The sequence below is a fragment of the Sylvia atricapilla genome, chromosome 10, assembly GCF_009819655.1.
Source record: "Sylvia atricapilla isolate bSylAtr1 chromosome 10, bSylAtr1.pri, whole genome shotgun sequence".
Lineage (NCBI taxonomy): Eukaryota > Metazoa > Chordata > Aves > Passeriformes > Sylviidae > Sylvia > Sylvia atricapilla.
In genome coordinates this window covers 25,965,428-25,984,658 of record NC_089149.1, presented here as the reverse complement: position 1 = coordinate 25,984,658, position 19,231 = coordinate 25,965,428, and the positions used below count along the sequence as shown (strand labels likewise).

The following is a 19,231-nucleotide window of genomic DNA, read 5'->3' as shown; positions in this document are numbered from 1 at the left end:
AGGAAAGTGGTGTCTAGGAAGGAAGGGCAGGGAAAACAAAGCTGGAAGATTTTGTCTTGATGGCTTAGGAAATATGTTTCCAAACTCTAAAGATGGCAGTGACTTTTCAAATGAGGTGATGCTGAAATGGGAACAAAAAGAATTAAGCCAAAATAAAGCTGGAAATCAAAAGGATCCTTGCTGCTAAAATAATTAGTTAATAAAATACTTCTATAGCAATTATGTAGATAACAGAAGCTCATTATGATATAGACAGATTATTTTAAAGATCATATTAAGTTGTTTATTATGTGTTTAGGTTGTGAGAGCCCTAGCAGAAAAATCTGTCTCACACTGCATTTTGAATGAAAAGTATCAGATTGGGTTGGATCCAAAAATAAGGATTTTTAGTAATCTCAAATCCTTTAAGCACCATTTGTAAGATATTCTAATGTATCTCTGCTGTCACAGGGATTGTAAAAGTACATATCTGATAACTCTAAACAGGAAAGCTAATTTCAAGATAGGATTGTTTCAACTCTGTGACTGCTAACTGGCAGTCTGAAAACCTTTAATTTTTCTGCCACCAATTAAAATGTTTCTTCATCTGTTCATTCAGGGACTCAAATAAAATTTAGGTTCTGTGCATCGGCTCACCAGTGTTCTGCAGTTTATAAAGAGCACATTGAAACAACTTGGGCACCAGATTGTGAATGTAACGAAGGAAATGAAAACCTTTCTGATTGAATCAACTTGCTTCTTCCCTGGTTTTGTTTTTAGTTCAGATCTGATTCTTGCATATCATAGTGAGGTTTTTTTTTTTTTTTTTTTTTTTTTTTTTTTTTTAAGAGAGTGAAGTGTGCTTCTGTAAAAAGAGGACTTTGGAAGCAGGAATATACTCTCGTCTTTAGTAGTTTGCATTCTTACCTTTAAAGGCTGCTGTTGTAAGCAGGGAAGTGCTGCCTTCTGGCAGTGGAGAGCTGCTGCCCTCTGCTGTGTTCAGTGTGCTTTGCTCAGCTGACAAAATCTGCTCCCCAAAATTTGCAAAGCTGCCTTATCCCGCTGACATTTCAAGTATGTGAGGATGCTCTTCTGAACGATAGAAAGAAATTAAGTGTTAACTACAAGTTACAGATGTTAATTTGTTGAGTTGCTGATCGTGAAGCTGTAAAATCTTGCTGATATTACGTATTTTTTCTATATTCCTATAGTATTTTGGAAATCCCTTCATATAATTAATATTCATCCACATCCTTCATACAAATATGTGCATGTGGTAATTTTTTATTAAAATTGGATTATCCCAGCCTTCATTAGCCTAGTTAATGGTTTTCAGTTATGTGAGAATGGGCAACACTAACCCATTTTTATTTTGGTGATCTCTGTGGTGGTTTTTTTTTTTTTTTTTTTTTTTTTTAATGAAATGTCCTAAAGGGCTTTCAAAACTCTGGCAAGTATTGAAGTGTTGTTTGTATCTCTTCCTTTCTTAATTTGAAATTGTGTGTCCTCAGCAATCCAAGTGCTATGAAAGTGACTTCAGCTCTCTGTGATGACTTCCCTTACAGCATCAAATAAACGAACAGGGAATGTGAAAACTTTCTTGCCTGCATTCTGTGTTGTACGGCTTTGTTGGATGCTGCCCAGCACTGCAATGCACAAGTGCATTAAGCTTTTTGTAATTTTCAATCCCTTTGCCTCTCTCCTTTCTCTTTGTTCTTCTATCAGACTTTCTTTCTTTGTTGTTCTATCAGACTTTCTTTAACCAATAGTTAAGATGCCCAGGGGAAGCCTTGAGTTGATCTGAATCTCTGATGCTCTGGTAGTAGGTGATGCAAATTGAATTCTTCAGAGTACAGGTACTCCTTAAAAATGGAGTTGGACTTGTGGGTAAGCTTTGTGGAAAAAAAAATCTCCACTGAAAGGACAGTTGGGCATTGGAATAGAGAGGCCAGGGAAGTGGTGAAATCCCCATCCCTGGAAGCATTCAAAAGGCTCATGGATGTTGCACTCGGGGTTATGGTTTAGTGGTGAACATGGTAGGGCCTGGCTAAAAGTTGGACCTGATGAATTTTGAGGTCTTTTGCAGCCCTAGTGATTCTATTTGATGATTGTAAATGAAGGACAAGTGCCCACCTCAGTTGCTGTCCCACTCCTGAGATAGTGATTACACATTTTTATTGGACCCTGGTTTGTTGATTTGCTCTGTTCCTTTTTGATTTGGTATTTTTGGGAATGAGTTCTGCAGTACTTTCTTTTCTTTCCTTTCAAACATCTGCCAGGTAATTTAATTGTCTGCTAATGTCTATGTTGTCCTAAATAGTTAGTAGTTGCTTTTTATATGCCTTTTCTATGCCATTCATCTTTTCAAAGATTAAGTGTCATATTCCCGACTCAGCTGCTTGCTTTTTATAAGATGAAGAGCTTTGTCAGTTAAGCTTCTCAAATAGAAGCCACTGAGTATCTTTATCCTTGATGTTATTCCCTGTAATTTTTGTGGCTTTTATCAGATGATCAGAAATATTTCAAATAGGCAAGATTTATGATTCTCTGAAAATTATACAGGAAAGTAATACTTTTTATTTTTTCTTTTTTTTCTGAGCTAGTAGTTTTGTTCCACTTGGTGATTTAAAACCCCTCTATGATTTTAGTTGAGGTTCTATTTTCTAGGTGTTTTCAAGGCAACAGAGGGGAGGAGGAAGTGGAGAATGACCTACATTAGCTATAACATGCTGTCACATTCACCCAGGTATTTGGGTCCTAACTAAAGTAATTTCAAAGCTGAAGTAGGTTGTTATTTTCTACAGCATCTTGCTAAAACATACTAAGAAGAAACACTCTGTTTTGAACAGTTGTGCAATTAGTTTGCCAACAGCTGCTGGTGTTTTTTAAGGACTGGTGCCTGCCAGGACTGTTGCCCTAGATTCCTGCTGAAATGCTGTGGTTTAGAAACCTGTATTAATATGCAGGAGCTCTGGGGTCGATAAGTAGCATTGGGTCCAGGATCAATATTTTGAAAGTTTGCTTGTTGTCAGGGAAATGGCACTTGGTCAAAATAAAGTGTCTAATGCATCACTGCTTGAATTCTTAGCAAAGTTTGGCTGTAATTCGGCAGTAGTTTATACTGTAAGAATATTTTATGTTAACGAGCATTTAGGTAATTCGACCTGCTATAAGAAAATGTGATTTGAGATTCCTTTGTGGAGCTCAAGTTCAGACCAAATAACAGTCCCCACACTTCTTTCTTAAGCTGTTCTGTCATGGTGATTCAGTTGTCATTTGTGGTTTCAGTTTGTAAAGCTGTAACCTTGATCCCCCAACTCTATTTTTCAGCTTGTTAATTAAGGTATTTTCCTCCTTATTTGCAAGTTCTGAAATTGTTACTGCGCTAGTGACCATATTAGTGAGCACTACATAGGAGAATGAATCTGCTAAAAGCAGCAGAAATACTTTGAAAATACATTTTAAAGACTGGAGAGGTGATACTAACTTATTAGCAGTGTCAGTGCTACCCTAAATGGCTTATGGCTTCCCCTCAGCTCTCCCCTTTACCTATTAGTTTCCCAGGAGGTGGCAGAAGAGTCCCTGACCTGCAGGCAATAACAGCCTTCCTTACCTGTCCTCAGTTAATAGCAAAGTGTAGATCACCAGCGCCTTTACCACCTGGATAGAGATAGCAATTGTAGTCCTTCCCATAAGAAGATTTGCATTTTAAGAAAGTGATGGAATTGCAGTGAATTAAAACTAGGCAAGCAAATGCTTTTATCCATTGGAGTCAAAAAGTAGCATTATGAATCTTTTCCCATTTAGAGGAAGGTATCGTCTCTGGTTTTGAAATGTTTAGATTCATTAGAATAATGTAAGAAATAAACTATTGACATTTCTGCTTTGAGCATTGTACCAACTTTGTTGTATGAAAAAGTCTTTTTGAAAAGAGTCATTATAGAACCCAGTGACAGTCCTCTGTGTATTCAGAAATATATGGCAAGTATTTGAGCATCCACAGAACAGCACTGCTGCTGAGATTCCATCCTGATCTCAGCAGATTATTTTATAATTGACATGTGATCAATTTTCCCTGATTTTAAAACAGCAGGACTGAAGGACTGAGTTGTGTTTGTCTCTGGAAACAGCCTTCTCACTGTCTGCAGGCAGGGAAAAACCCTCCCTGTCATTAATATTGTGCCAGCTCTTCATCTCCTGGCTATAAGAGGTTGTTAGCCTCATCTCTTTTCTGCTTGGCTGCTTTGATGTAGCACCAAATATGTCAAATTGCAGTCTCTTCTTGATGTGGTGTTAAGCAAGCATGAACAGCAATTGAGATGAATCTGGAGTAGTTTGAGGTTTCACCAGATAAAAGACGAGTATGTCTCACTCATTTTCACTTGTTTTTTTACCAGTCTGCCCTTATTTTTTCAGGGGAGGCACAGATGCTTTATTAATTCTTTGTGAATTATTCAGGAGCAGATCTAATTTTTGTGGCTACTTTGCATGGACCATTTAGAAGGTGTTCCACTACTGAAAACTGCTTCTCCTGAAGGGGCTTTTTCAAAAAGATAGGAAGGGATGAATCAGATTCTGAGCAATTCTACAGTAACTGAAGGATCTTCATATGTTATCCTTACTGGAATAAACCTCAAAGATGTTGTCCTGCTTTTCTGCTATCAGACTTCCCCTCCAACAGTTCCTGCACGAGAGTCTTAATCAAATTAGCCTTCTGTTAAAGCACACTGAGTGCATAAGGAAAACCATGGTTTGGAGGTTGTGCTTAACCTAGTCAGCCTGGGTCCTGCAGGGGACAATCCAGAGTTAAATTACATCCTTGCTTCAGCCTGGCCTTGACACTGTGGAGAGCAGTTCCAGCTAATCTCACCTTGCTGGATTTAATCTTTCCCACTGAGTATAGCATTGAGAATATAACTTTGCTTGGCTGATAATTACCACTTGAGATTAGAGTCCATCCACATCAAATACAGACTGGGTGAAATCTTCACTGAAGGTGTGGGGAAAGGATGAGACAAGACTCTAAAGCTTTTGGGTCTTTCAGGAGGGCTTTTATACTTAAGCAGTTTAATCTTTGTGATTCGGTGTCTGTTGTTCACTAAAAATCTTTTTGAGAGTTCCATGGACTCATTTAGGGCTATATATGAACACTGTTTTTTCTCCTGTATGGACAGATGGAACCAACACATCAAAGGCAGCTTTATATTAAATACATACTTTTACTTTGAACGACTTCAGTAATGTTTTTTGAATGCAAATATCTCATAGTTTTTAATAGTAAAGGATTTTTCAGGTCAGACTGGTAGCAGGTTTGGCTGGGATGGAGTTAATTTTCCTCTCAGCAGTCCATATGGTACTGTTTTGGATTGTGACAAACTGCTGATGAACACGCAGCGTTTTAGCTATTGCTGGATAGCACTCACACCGTGTCAGGGCCTCTTACATTCTCCCTCTGCTGCCCTGGCAAGTAGGCTGGGGTGGACTAGAGCTTGTGAGGGGATGGAGCCTCTGACCCAAACTGACTGAAAAGATACTCCATATATTTTACTATGTTGTTCAGCAATAATTGAGGAGGAAGTGGCTGTTGCTGAGGTTGGCCATTGATGTGCTGATGGTTAGTGATTTGGCTTGCCCTACTTGTATGTGTGGATTGTGTTTTTTTTTTTTTTTTTTTTTTTTTTTTTTTTGTGTTTTTTTATTATTATTATTATTATTATTATTTCCCCTTTCCCTTATTAATCTTGATTTTGCCTTTCTGATTCTCTCCCTCATCCCTCTTGGAGGAAGTGAGTGAGTGACTGGTTAGATGCTTACCTGTCACCCAGGCTCAACCTACCCCATGGACTGTTTCTGGACATGTTAAATATGTTTGAAGCAATGTAGTACATTCTGATTTTAGGAATTTTCTGGTTGAGTTATATTCTAATCACAGTACAGGCTATTCAAAATATGGTATTTTTTTCTCACTGAGATGTTGCTAATATAATGAAATAATTTTCTGTGATGAACTTTACAGAAGGTCAGATAGACACTTATCTGCTGCATGTACAATGTCTTTATTGGATCAAACTTCAAGTATTGCAAAAGGAACCATTTATTTTCAGTCATTTCCTAGTCTGTATGGAAAATGTTCTGACTCTGGTGGTTTCCAGCTAGGAAAAAGTAATGTTGAGTTTTGGCTTTCATAGTAGTCATAGTAGCCAATTCTGTGACCTCTCATTCTTAGGAACTTCTTGCGTGAAAACTAAAGATGTAAAGCATACTTCAGTAGGGCTAAAATACTTTCAAAACATCAGAAGAAAAGGAAGATATTTCACTCAGGGCATTTTTAATTTCAAAACATGCAATAGCTTCATGCCTGCCTTAGAAAACATGACTACCTGTAACATTTTGTCAAGGTATGCTTCTGTTTTAATATAAGCTCCTATATAGCATATTGCTAGACTTTCCCCCCTTTGATATTCTTAATCACTTTCTCATTATATAAATTCTGCTTGTTGTTGCTTAGGTAGCCTTACCCTCTCACTTGTTTCCCCTTCTTGCCGTGAGGATTTTTTGGAGGTTATTCTATGCTTGCTACCTGCTTCTGGAAAACTTGCACATGATTGATATCCTCAGAGACCTCTCTTCCTCCAGTCAGTTTGGCTGAAGTTAAACTGTAGTGTTTGAATTACTAAGAGGCAGGAACTGTCAGATGAGTGATATGATTAAATATCTTTGAAATCACACTTGGAATACGTGAGACCTCTATTTAGTGGTAATTGTCAGGAAAGTCTGTTTTTCATGTAGTTTTGCTTCTGAACGCTCTTCAGTCTGTCACCACATATTTTGAAGCCTGGTTATTTTTTGCATATAGAGGACATGATAATGCAGACACCTCTGTGTTCTTTCTTCAATATGGTATTATATTTTCCTCCTCTGTTTTAGGCTGAAAAACTCCTAAAGCAAGCTTATACAAATTCCCATGGTGATGGTCACTCAGTTGGAAAGGGAGACAGTCTTGACTGTTTTTTGGCTCGACTTATCAAGGTTTATGAAGGACCTCACTGGAGTGATGTCCCAGATCTGTCTTATATGTAACAATTTAAGACATGGAATAAACTGGGAGAGAAATCACGAACACCCACTGAAAAGTTTCTATTCATAGGACCTGTTCTGGGCTTAAATGCCATTGCAGGGCAAGTTGAAAAAACAAAAAGCAACTATTAATCAACTTCCTCTTTTCAAAGTAGCATTTCATGTTCCTTCTTAAGGTAATGAGGCTGTGGTATTCTTCAGGGTTTTGGAAACTCAAGACACAGAAAATATTCTGTAAATTTTTATATGAGAGTATTAAGCTTCTTAAAAAGGAATGTCCTTTTTATGTACATCAGTGTTCTGAGCTGGATGTTCAGCAGTGGCTGCTGGTTTAACTCCTGCAAATATGTTTATCTGCAAGCTCACAAAAACATGTTTCTAAACCATGGAGACCTGCTAAAGAGGCCCTTTAAAAGGGGAATTTAGCTCACAGTGTGTTGAGTTTATAAAACTTTTTGCCTGAAAGAATGGTGCAAAAGATTTTTTGGCAGTTTAGGAGCATGCAGGAACAAGCAGTGCATTTTTTGGCTACTCTCTCAAAATTGGCTTGGATGGTCATCTGATACTTCAGGGAGCAAGAACTGCAGAGCCAAAAAGCTTCCTGGGTGCTGATGAATGCAGTTTGCACCAGACATCAGTTGTTCTCAAACTAGTGTTCAAATTTCATTTGCTTTATAGAAATTACTTATAAAATTACTACTCCTTGGGTTAGAAATCATTGCAGACATTACATTAGAGCTCTGTGCTAGCATGGGGTAACCTTAAACCAGCATCCAAGCTGATTTTGCAGAGCTCTTTTTCATTTTGGAATTCTGTGTACTCTTTAAAGACCTTACAGACTCTGATTATGCAGATTTATTAGTTTTAAGTAATTCCAATGATAAAAAGTGTGCTAAAAATGGATTGTATTACATATCCCAGAAGTGTACCAGCTCAGGCTTCTGGAGAAGGGGCACTAAAGCTGAGGTCCCACCAGCTTGACAGGCACCTGCAGTGCTACTTCAGGGACATGCTGTCTCTTGAAGGGTTATGAAGGCTTTTCCTCTTTGGTTTGGCAGTCTGAACAGTTGGTACATTTCTCAAGTTGGACCTTCACTGCTTATTTAATTAAAAGCTCCAGGTCTTGCTGCTTATGAGATTGCTGTTTCCTAACCTGTGTTGTATGGAGGATAAGGGTGGAAGACATGGATCAATGAAATTGGTGCTACTTGTGTTCCATCAAGAATAGTTGGCAAGTGCTGAACTGGAGCATTAAGTCTCCGTGAAAGTCTCATAGTGTGGGTTTTTTTATGCTATATAGCTCTGGTTTCTCTCTATCCAATATTCTTAGTGCTCAGGGAGACTTAGAAGTAGGAGCTTTCTTATTTTAAGACAACAAAATTTGTCTTGCTTGCTAATTGGAGATTATAATGATGTGGGTATTATCATTGTGCATGAGGGAGCCATACATAAAGATGGGTTATTGTCAAGTAAACATTCAAACAAAATGTAAAATAAGGACAATTCATTATAGGTAGTGTTTTTGTAAGGATGAAACCAGTTATTTTCACTCAGAACACTTTTGAGGAAACATGGAAATGGTGAGCTCTGACTGTAGGACCTTTTATGCGATAATACAAAATACAGACTAATAAATTGGCAGTGCGAAGTGATAAGTAGTTAAGGTTCATATTCTTCTAATTAACAACTTAGTCATTGTGTTACTATGTTAATTTTTTGTGTTTTGAAATGTTAATTCAACCTTCAGTTTGAATCAGAGCAATAATTAAGTGTGGATATGTTTCTGTAGAGCTCAAAAGTAGACTTGGAGATCTTCTGTTTCATATGTTTCTCTATACGAGATCATACTATATGCTCATATTTCAGAAAGATTTATGTTAACAGATAAAAAAAAAAAAGCTTTTGAGCACAAATTGTTTTGAACAAGTGAAACCATTACAGTTAAATCTCAGGATTTGGTTAGCAAAATATGTAACAACGTATTTTAATTTTACGAGTTTAAACGTATTTTTAAGCTTGTGGGCAGGCAAATGTGTGAAAAGTTTCATCTTTGTATGAAGGTCAAGATGATTTTGTAGCGTAACCAATTTATTTATCTACAGCTGTAAATATATGGTTGAAAGAGTCAGATGCTTTATGTGCTCTTCATCAACAATGTAGATGTAATTGCCTGAAGTCACTTAAGCTTTCTCTTCCTTATTGTATCTTACTGATGGAATCCTTTGTGGATGTGTAGACTCTATCTTCCACTTATTGATTCTTCTATGCCCATGGCACATCGGAGCTTATATTTTCTGCATCACAAAAGGCTATTTCTGCAACATTCAAGAACTGCTTTTGGCTCTTTGACTTTATTTGTTGTCATGAAATTGCCATGCATTTGACCGTGTGTTACTTCAGTGAGAAATTATGTTATTACAGTGCGATTAGAGGTATGGAAGTAAGATGGATGGTCAATCCATAGTGCATAGAAAAGGTTGTTTTGTTGGATAGGAACGTTGTTGTGCTTGGCAAGAGAAAACTCTCTGTGCCTGTGTTTTTCCCCTTGTGCAGTGTTCCACGTGTGGTGTTGGAGTATGTGCTTGGTTGTGCTCTGCCCTGATTCTTCGGTCAGGAATCCCTTCACTGGGACCCCAAGCCAGCAGAAGGAACATAACCATTTATATTAGCTTCCTCTGTCAGCCTTTCTACTTAGGGTTACCCTTGAATATTCTTGCAAGAAATGCTAATCTAACTTAGCTAGACAAAGAAGGTGCATTTTTGGTTTCTTTACACTCTTTGTTTTTTTTGTGACAATTAAGTTCAGGGTTAGATGTTTTCTTTTGGTCCTGCCTATGCTGCTGCACTCACATGCAGAAGATGATCTACTGTGGGAAATCATGTCTAAGGCTATTTGGTGAGAATTGTATGTCACAGCACATGGTGGAAAGAAAACTATGCTTATTAGTATGGAAATACTGTCATTGGTAATCCTTGGAGAGTCTACCAAGAATGAGGTCCTCATGCAAATGAAGTTTATTTTGAGGTTTACTGTGGGCTGAGTTACACATTTTTCTCCAGACATCTTGCCTTAGTTTTGGTTTCATCAATCTGCACATTTATATAAAGATGACTGTCTCAGTATAATTCATGAAGTTACTCATTTCTGAGCTGGAAGTGTGGATGCAATTTTACACTACACTAAACTTGCTACCTCGGGGGTGCTTATCAGGTAAACCAAATGAAGTAAAAAGAGAGATGACAAAAGGCTGCTAGGGGCGTAAACTTAATGAACAGTTATGTCCTAAAGAGAGTTCTTTACAATACTGCTTAATGCAATAAAAAAGATAAATTATGGCTAATGTTATTTTATTGAAGTTTTTTGCAAAGGCAAATTAGCTTTTGCTACAAGGGCAGAGTAATTGCAGAGGGCATGTTTTGGATAATTTTCATCAATTTCTATAATGCAATTTATTAAAATACATGAATAGATTTGAAATCCTGCAGAGACCCGTGGACTTGCAAAAAAGGAAATAAACTTTGAATCTTATAGGGCTTGATTAAAAAACAAACCTCAAACAAACCACTTAAAATGTTTGCATTTTAGATTTGTTAGCACGCAACAAAGAACTACAAATTCAAAGGAGACTATGATAGTATTTACCTCAGTTCTAAGGAGAAAAGCTTTTTTTCTTGAACTCTAAGTGTTCACAGGTAGAGTTGTTTGAAATCCTTTACCAAGAGCTCTTCATAATCAAATTGATGCATAGTCCAGATTGCTCATGATTTCATAGTGCTAACGGGGGAAATAGCAGTTTCTGATTTTGTGTTGAAGTTGGATAGTATTAATGTATTTCTGTACTGTTTCTTTATTACTTCTGCTAGACCATTAGGAATTTTACTCAGCAATTAAAGACTTTTTTTTGACGTGTCAAATAACCTTGAATTTTTAATGCTTGAAAATGAGGATTAAATATCCCAGAGCCATTCATTTTGTGGTCTGCTGACACTTCCTTGAGAAAAAAAAAAAAAAAAAAAAGCCAGCGTAAATTGCAGATCAGCAAATTCCCTGCTGTTCAGCTTACAACGTCCCCGGTTTTATAATTGCACAGAGCTGATTTTAAAATGGGTTTTCACATGCTCATTGGTGCAGTGCGAAAGCACCTTGCGGGAGGCGATGGGTTTATCTCTATGGGCCGTGTAACCAGTCCCTTGCTGCAACATCTCGCCCCTCCCCTAAGCGAGCAGCGCACACTGAGCCGTGCCTCTGCCCGAGTTGCTTCTGTTTTCATGGAGGAGATGGCAGTCCTCGCACTGCAGCAGGTGGAGCTGCCTCGGATCTAACCCGGGCTTCTGGCTGAGAGGATCCCGGTGTGACTTCGGGCCGTGAGACAGTTGTCGCTTCGAGCTGGCGCTAGCGTAATTAAAGATAAAGCTGACTCAAAAATTTTAAAAATGGACGCAGGATTTTTTCTTCGCTTTTTTTGTAAGATCTGGTTTCTAACGTGAAGCAACATTTTTTTTTTTTTCCCCTGAAGGATTCAGCCTATTTATATAAAGGCTTATTTTTGAACACTATGGACCTAGATTAAATGTCAAAGACAGGCAGCAAGCAGCGCTTACAGAGGCATTTTTCTGGAATCTCAGTCACGGATCGATTGAAGTGCACAGGGTCTGAAAAAATGTCTCCTAGCATAAAAAACTTGGATTGTTTTTCTCCGATGCTATGCCACTGTAAAGTAGCATGTACCAACAACACAATATCTTTAATGTTTGGATGTAAGGTGGGTCTATAAAAGGACTTTCCTGGAAATGTAAGCTGCATTTAATGAACGATTGCCTTTGTGTCTAATGTAACTGTACCTTAAATTTCTGGTTAAATAAGTGTGTGTTTTGTTCCATGCCTTAGTCAATTATCCGAGCTCTTAGTGATGGTGACAGAAGTAATGAATTATCATGCCTACTGTTTAAAGATCCCTTTGAACAACATTTTGAATTTACTGAATGCTGCATGTAAAATGTCGTCATTCTTCATTAATCAGCATTAATCATCATGTAATCAGTTTATTGCACTTGGCTTTCATTTTCTTCAGCTGTAGAGAATTAAATACACAGGAGACTTGCACTGAGATACAGGGCTGGAAATGCCTCCTGACATCATTTTGATGGAAGCAATTGTTAGTGGCAGGTTTGGGCTTAACAGTGCCCTCGGGCATTTAGTCATTTTAGGACTACATCAACTGTTTAGGTTTCAGAGGAATAAAACATATATAATTTGGTAATCATCAGAATGATAAACAATATATTCAGTGTTGTGTCCACAAGGTTTTTTTTTTTTTTTAATTTCTTTTCAGTAAAATTAACACACAATGTCAAGGATATGAGAATGTTAACTACTGGAAAGCCACTTTAAAATTAAAGGAATATGTGTATGAAGTTACTTTTGAGGCAGAAATTAGGAAATCTTTCTCTCTAAAACTTTCTTTATATATTCAGGGTTTCCAAGTAATGTTTGTTATTTTTAACAAAAAATATGTCAACTAGATTTAATTTTATAAAGTGAGATCAGTTATGTGGGTACGTATATACTCACATATATGCATTTGTGATGCATTTATATATACATGTATATACACATATATGTATCACAAAATCTTAACGGTGAATAAACGTCACCTAGGTTGGGAGGGAGGAATCTAAATTTTTATGGCTCTTTTGATAGCGCAAATATTACAGAACTTAAAGTTGAACGCTTTATTTCCAAGAGGAAGTCTTTACCTCGTTTTGAGTCTGCTTATCCTTCCTACGTGCAAAGCATTTTTCAGGCGGAAATATCTACCTATTTATTGCTGCCATTTGGAAACTAACCGATGTAACACTGAGGTGGCGTGGGGGGTTTTTTTGTGGAACCGCACGCTCCTTATTTCTGCGATACGCTCGTGTTTAACCAGTGGGTTTGGGCAGAAAGCCGTGGAGCGGACATCCTGCGGGGCGGGATTTGCCCGCCGAGCGGCAGAGCGGGGTCGCGGTTCTCTTTGAGACACGCGGGCGGCGCTCGGGGCGCTGTGCCGGGCCGCGGCTGCGCTGGCGCGGGGCGGCCGCCGGGCGGCGCTGCGGCTCCGGGGCCGGGATCGCCTTCGCCGGGGCTCCCGGGATCGCCTTCGCCGGGGCTCCGGGGCCGGGATCGCCTTCCCTGGGGCTCCCGGGATCGCCTTCCCTGGGGCTCCGGGGCCGGGATCGCCTTCCCTGGGGCTCCCGGGCCGGGATCGCCTTCCCTGGGGCTCCCGGGCCGGGATCGCCTTCCCTGGGGCTCCCGGGATCGCCTTCGCCGGGGCTCTCGGGATCGCCTTCCCTGGGGCTCCGGGGCCGGGATCGCCTTCCCTGGGGCTCCGGGGCCGGGATCGCCTTCCCTGGGGCTCCCGGGATCGCCTTCCCTGGGGCTCCCGGGATCGCCTTCCCTGGGGCTCCCGGGATCGCCTTCGCCGGGGCTCCCGGGATCGCCTTCGCCGGGGCTCCCGGGATCGCCTTCGCCGGGGCTCCCGGGATCGCCTTCGCCGGGGCTCCCGGGATCGCCTTCGCCGGGGCTCCCGGGATCGCCTTCCCTGGGGCTGCGGGGCCGGGATCGCTGTCCCGGGGCCGGGATCGCCTTCGCCGGGGCTCCCGGGATCGCTGTCCGGGGCCGGGATCGCTGTCCGGGGCCGGGATCGCTCTCCCCGTCTGCCCTTAGCCTGTCCTGGGCTGTGTGTGCACAGGCTCCAGCGATCTGTGCAATCCCCGCTGGGTGCTCCTTGCTACCTGCGCCCCGCCTGCCTTGTTCTGATCTGTTAAAAAAATATGGATATTGATCTAATACCAATATCCAACTATGACAGACAAAGAGTCTCTAACAGTTTGAAGTTAGAAAGTGTACGTTTATTACGACGCCGGGCAGCGTGCGGGATAGCTCCCAAATACACACGCGCAATTTATAGATGATCACAGGGTCTTCTTATGTACAAAAGTGTTGAATACCCAAAACACAAATGCATATTCATGACTTTGGTTTATCTTATTCTTTGCTTCGTATGGTAATTAGCCAAAAAGCAATTAAGCATGTGTAGTTTGTTTTTTGAAATGGGTTGGTGGTTTTTTTTTAGGGGGTGGGGTTTCAAAATGATGAAGTAAGATGTGTCTTCTTCGCTTTGCATTTTTAACTTTTTAGTGTCGGTGACACTAGGATTTTGTTTTTTTAAGACTATTTGATTTATGATTACATTGTGTCTTTGGAGTTTTTTAAAATTAATATCTCAGTTCCTCCCTGCGTCCCGGGCGAGCGGAAGGATTTCTGTTTAAACTGTGACTTGCTGCCAGTGCGGAGAGATTTTGCACCAGGCCCTTGTCAATTTTTGAATAAAAGTTTTAGGGCTGTTTTTATAAAAAAGTTTTTATATACTTTTTATAAAAAAGTTTTTATATACTAAAAATAAAATGCTCCTGTTCTCTGAGGAGATACAGCCTTTGAATACTGAATAAATATTTAAATGAGAAACAGTAATGCAGGGTACCTGTACCAGTCCTTCACTCAATGAAACAATTAATCTCACACAAGTAATCACATGAAATAGTGTTTTCAATTTATGAAATAGTATTTTCAATATTCCATTTTTAGACCACATGAAAAGAACTTTCACAATCTGAGTGTTCCTTCTTTATTCTCTTTTCCTTGGCTTCCTGGAGCAGGTGAACTTTATGACAAATATTTCTGGAGTCTTTGTAAATGTATATACTTATCTTCAATTCTTTTATTGTTTGTGGGTGTCCATGACATGAAGCATTACATAAGTGAGTTTAACATTATCTGTGCATTTTGACATATGATGGAACGCTGTGACCTAAATAACCATGTTATAAGCAGTTATATTCAAGATACAATGTCAAACGGGAACTGTTCAAGAAGGGTGAAATGCCTTATGTCTTTGTCACAGCTCTAGTTACTAGAGAAAACTTAGTGCATTTTTTTGAGAATGAAGTAGTTAGTTACTCTAAATAATGATTTTGTGTTCGAAAACGCAAAAAGATCAAAACCCCTCTTCCAATATTGCAAATTGTTCAGTTTATCATGTGTTGATGCCTAAGTTGAAAATAATACTGAATGTCCTATTCTATGATCTGTGAAGAAGTTCTAAAAAGACACGGACACTATCATCTTTTCTTACATTACTTAAGTTTCTTTTCTTATTCACAGCCTTTTAACTTAGCAGTATGCATTGCTGTTTACCTGCAAAGAGGATTTATTTGGCTTTCATAATCTTCTTGTTTTTTACAAATAAGAAGTTTACAAGTTGACTTCAGTTCTGCAATAGTGGAGCATATCTTTAATTTTGTGTCCTTTTTTTCCTTTGTGTGGAAGGCACTATTGTTTTCCTAAGCACTAGTTTCTAGTTTAGCACTAGAGTACAGGAAAAACTTGTACAAAAGACATTAGCATCTTGAATGTATTATTCATTTTTTATTAGTTTTATTTTAGCAATGTATGCAAAATTTTCTATATTGTTGCTTTTGTTATTAGAGTTGTTGGAAGTTATTTTCTGCTGAAGGGTGATGGAGTTGTGAAAGATGGGGAGCTGTGAAAGCTGTAGGTTGTTTGTGTTCTCTACCCGTTTGTTTTTGACATTGCATCCAGATAATTTTATGCCGGAGTGCAGGTGTTGCATGTCAAACAGTGCTTCACAATAATGTCAGTTACTGGAATGATTTTTGGAAGGATCCTTTCAGATTTAGTTTAACTGGTAAAATGGAGAAATGATTAAAAAAGGACAGGTATTTAAACTTGGAGAATTGTGTGCAAATTATCTGTAACTACTTGGTTTCATCATACTGCCTCAGAAAGGGTCTGGCTCTGTGAACTTCTGTATATTTTTCAAATTATTAGATTTACTTATTCAAGTTTTCTTTTATTCTTAACCTCTTTCTAACCATGGTTGGATTGTACGGTGAAAAATGAAAACTTTACCCGGGGACAGACTGTAAGTCAGACACTGCTTTCCTGGGGTTTGTTGCTTTTGTTGTTGGAAGCCAGCAGTAACTTGGGAGTTGTGTGGCTGGTGGGTGGGGAGGGCTAAAGTCTGGAGAGGGAAGGCACTTTGAAATATCTTCTTTTGAAAATACAGATAAGAGATTAGGAAGACTCAAGTGAACCTCTTAGGATGAATTTCCTAAAACTTTTCTGTGCTTCTCCTGTGAACAGGTGATTTCTGTCATGAAAAATGGTGCTGTAAAATGTCCAGAAAATCCTTGTTTGTCCTGCATATTGTTGCGGTGACTTTGTTCTTACTTTTGTCTAACTTGGCCTTGCCTGAGGGGTGAAGCAAGGATGTTGTGGGCCTGAAAAGTTATTTAACTCTGGTGAATTGGGTTCATTTTCAAGTTTGGTTCGTCTCGTGCAACTAGCACTGGTTTATTAAAGTAAATGGATTTTTCGGTAGTGTAACCAGTGACCATGGAGTTTGGTAACATTTCAAAACTTATTGAGGGAATAATTTAGCCTAAATAGATCCTGTTAACTATGTTGCATCAGAAAAGAAATGTTTTAAATTAATTTTGACACACCTGTATTGTGCAACAGAATCCTTTGGGGCAGCGTCTCTGTCAGAGGTATGTGTTAAATGTTTAGCACTTGGTTCATTTGGACTTAATTTTAAGCTTATAAATTGTAAAGCAGTCCATGAAGCTCCTCAAAAAGGAGTTAAATTACTTGGCCACTACCTAATTGCGTTGGGAGGTGTGCAGCTGAGACTGTCTGCAAGTTCGGAGTTGGTTTGCCACACCTTTTTCTTTCCTTTGATGTGTCCCTTGCTCGAGTGGCTCTTATAAATTAGGGTCTCCTTGGAGCCTGGGTTTGGGAGTGGGATTGCATTCCGCTGTTTGTAAGGAGAGTAAGGACCTGCTCCTAGCCACTGGAGGTGGGTTGGCCGTACTCTTTACCTGCTTTTCCCCTGTTAGGCCAACATTGCTGTGTGCCTCAGCTTGCCATGAGCCACTTCAGGGAACTACAGAAGATTTGTTACTGCTGGAAGAGGGGAAGAACATTCTGCTGGATAAACTTGCTGAGCTTGCTCAGTGTCTGAAGTCAGCTGTGTGCTCCCAGCAAGGGGCAGAGAGATGAAGTTGTACAGCCTGAGCAAGAGCAAGTGGATGGGTTCTGCTTCTTCAGAGCCTGGCTGCCCTTGAGGGAGCTGGGCTGTGCTGTGAAATGGTGTCTTTAGACCCCTATGGAGGGGCACTGGCACAGGGCTTTGGATGCAGCAGCACAGTTCACTTGGCACGACTGGAGCAGCTGACTGAGTCTTGTCCAGGGGCTGGCAGCTCCTGGGAGAGGACGAAGGGCAGTCAGTGGGGAATGGTGGCTCTTTGGCCACCCAGCTCACCTGACCTCTGCCTCAGACAAGAGGCACTGTGTTCAGGGGTGTGCTCTGTAGTAAAGCAGTAGAAACACATCCATGGAGAATCGCCTGTTACAAGATACAGCAGTTTGCTTTACTTAAAGCACTTTGCTCAAAAGTAGTTTCTGTGAAGGGCTGTGGTACCTTTCAGATTAGGTTTTAGTGTAGATATTATGCTTTCATGTGCTTTGCAGAATCAACAAGGTTGGAAAAGACCTTTGAGATCCTCAAGTCCAACCTATGACCTAAATCACCTTGTCAATCACACCATGGCACTAAGTCTTCTCTTAAACAACTTTGTGTCAAATAGTGATGCCAATCTCAAATACCGCATCAAAATCTAATTAGCAGTTCACTTGTAAAATTTTTTTAGAAGACTGTAGACCTGGTCACTGCCTTTTAGCAGAGAATTCTTTATCACAACATTTTTTTCATTTTTAATCAAAATAATGAAATGCCAATCTATTAAAACTTCATATGCACTGTTACAAGCACTGATGCACTCTATAATGTAAAAATGTATCTATTAGGGAAATCCAGAGCCTGTTTGCATTCAGTCATGTTCAAGAATCTGTTTCTAATAAAGTACCTGTTTCTAAGAAATATGTCTGGTTTCAGGAAAAAAAGGCAAGGTAATTCCTTGCTTCATCTAAAGATATTAACTATTCTGTAGAGGAAATTAGTTTTGATTGACCTATGACTATTTGACTAATTAGTGTGTTCAGGGGTTTTTTGTGTGGCTGTAGCTGTGTGTGCCCTGGCCCTCACAGTAAAACTGGAATGATCCAGTTCCAGCTTCTGCAGGATCTTGTCTGAGATGATCTGGAAACTAAATTCACTTTCAAATAATTTTCCTGTATTTCCTAATGAAATCAAAGCTGAAGATATTCTAGGGATATCTTACAGGCAAATACGGCCTTCATCAGTGGAGCAGGCTGCTTTAAGCTTGCAGTATTCCTACATCCTCTGATGCTGCAAGACATTTTCTCTGCTTCTTGGAGCTCCAACATTTATTTTCTCTAATTGTCAATGTGGTCTAATTTGTACTCTGGTAACGCACTCTTGTATTTTTGGCCAACACTTTGTTTAAATTATAATTCTTCTCTGTTTCCAATGTTTAATATGGCTGCTCTAGAGAGCTGATGTCAACTCCTTTCAGGGTTTTATTTTGATAAGTGGAAAACAAGTCAATCTCAGAAAAAAGATGAATGGCAGCAGTGTGAGGCTGAGCAATCCAGCAACTCACTGCTGCAGGGAAAGGAAAGAAAAGGAACTTTTATCTTCTGATAGTAGTGAGCTATTAAGTTGATTATCTCATGAAACCTCTCTGCTTAAAATTTGAAAAATCAGGGCATTTTGAATAACCACTGCAATTTTTCGTAACTGTCATACTTTACGTCTCTCCTTTGGTAGATCCCGCTGAGGACAAGCTCTGGAAGTGTTTAGAGTTGGGTTCCTGTGGCAACAGAAGTCATAATGCTCTTGCTTTCTTCTTAGGAGTTGTTTCTTATGCTGGAAGAAGCAGGTCTTGTGCTTCTCTGCTAATTAGTATTTTTAGAGAAAATACACTTGAAATGCTTCTACTTCACAGCTGAGTTAAGAATGTGTTAAGCATTGCAGGAGCTGATAACTGATAGATCATTTCAAGCAGAGTTTTATTTTTTATTTTTTTTTTTTGTAGTTTATCCTGTAGATCTTAACTTTGCGATGTTGTAGGTGTTTTTGATGAAGGGGATGGACTTTTGTGGTAATTTGAAATAGAAATTGCATGTAAC

The 19,231-nt window shown here is 39.4% G+C and overlaps 1 protein-coding gene across 14 annotated transcripts in view; it reads left to right on the top strand.

Annotated features, from left to right (window-relative positions):
* Positions 1-19,231, top strand: part of DLG1 (discs large MAGUK scaffold protein 1) — a 145,014-nt gene that overhangs the window by 32,874 nt on the left and 92,909 nt on the right. The window lies entirely within an intron of this gene.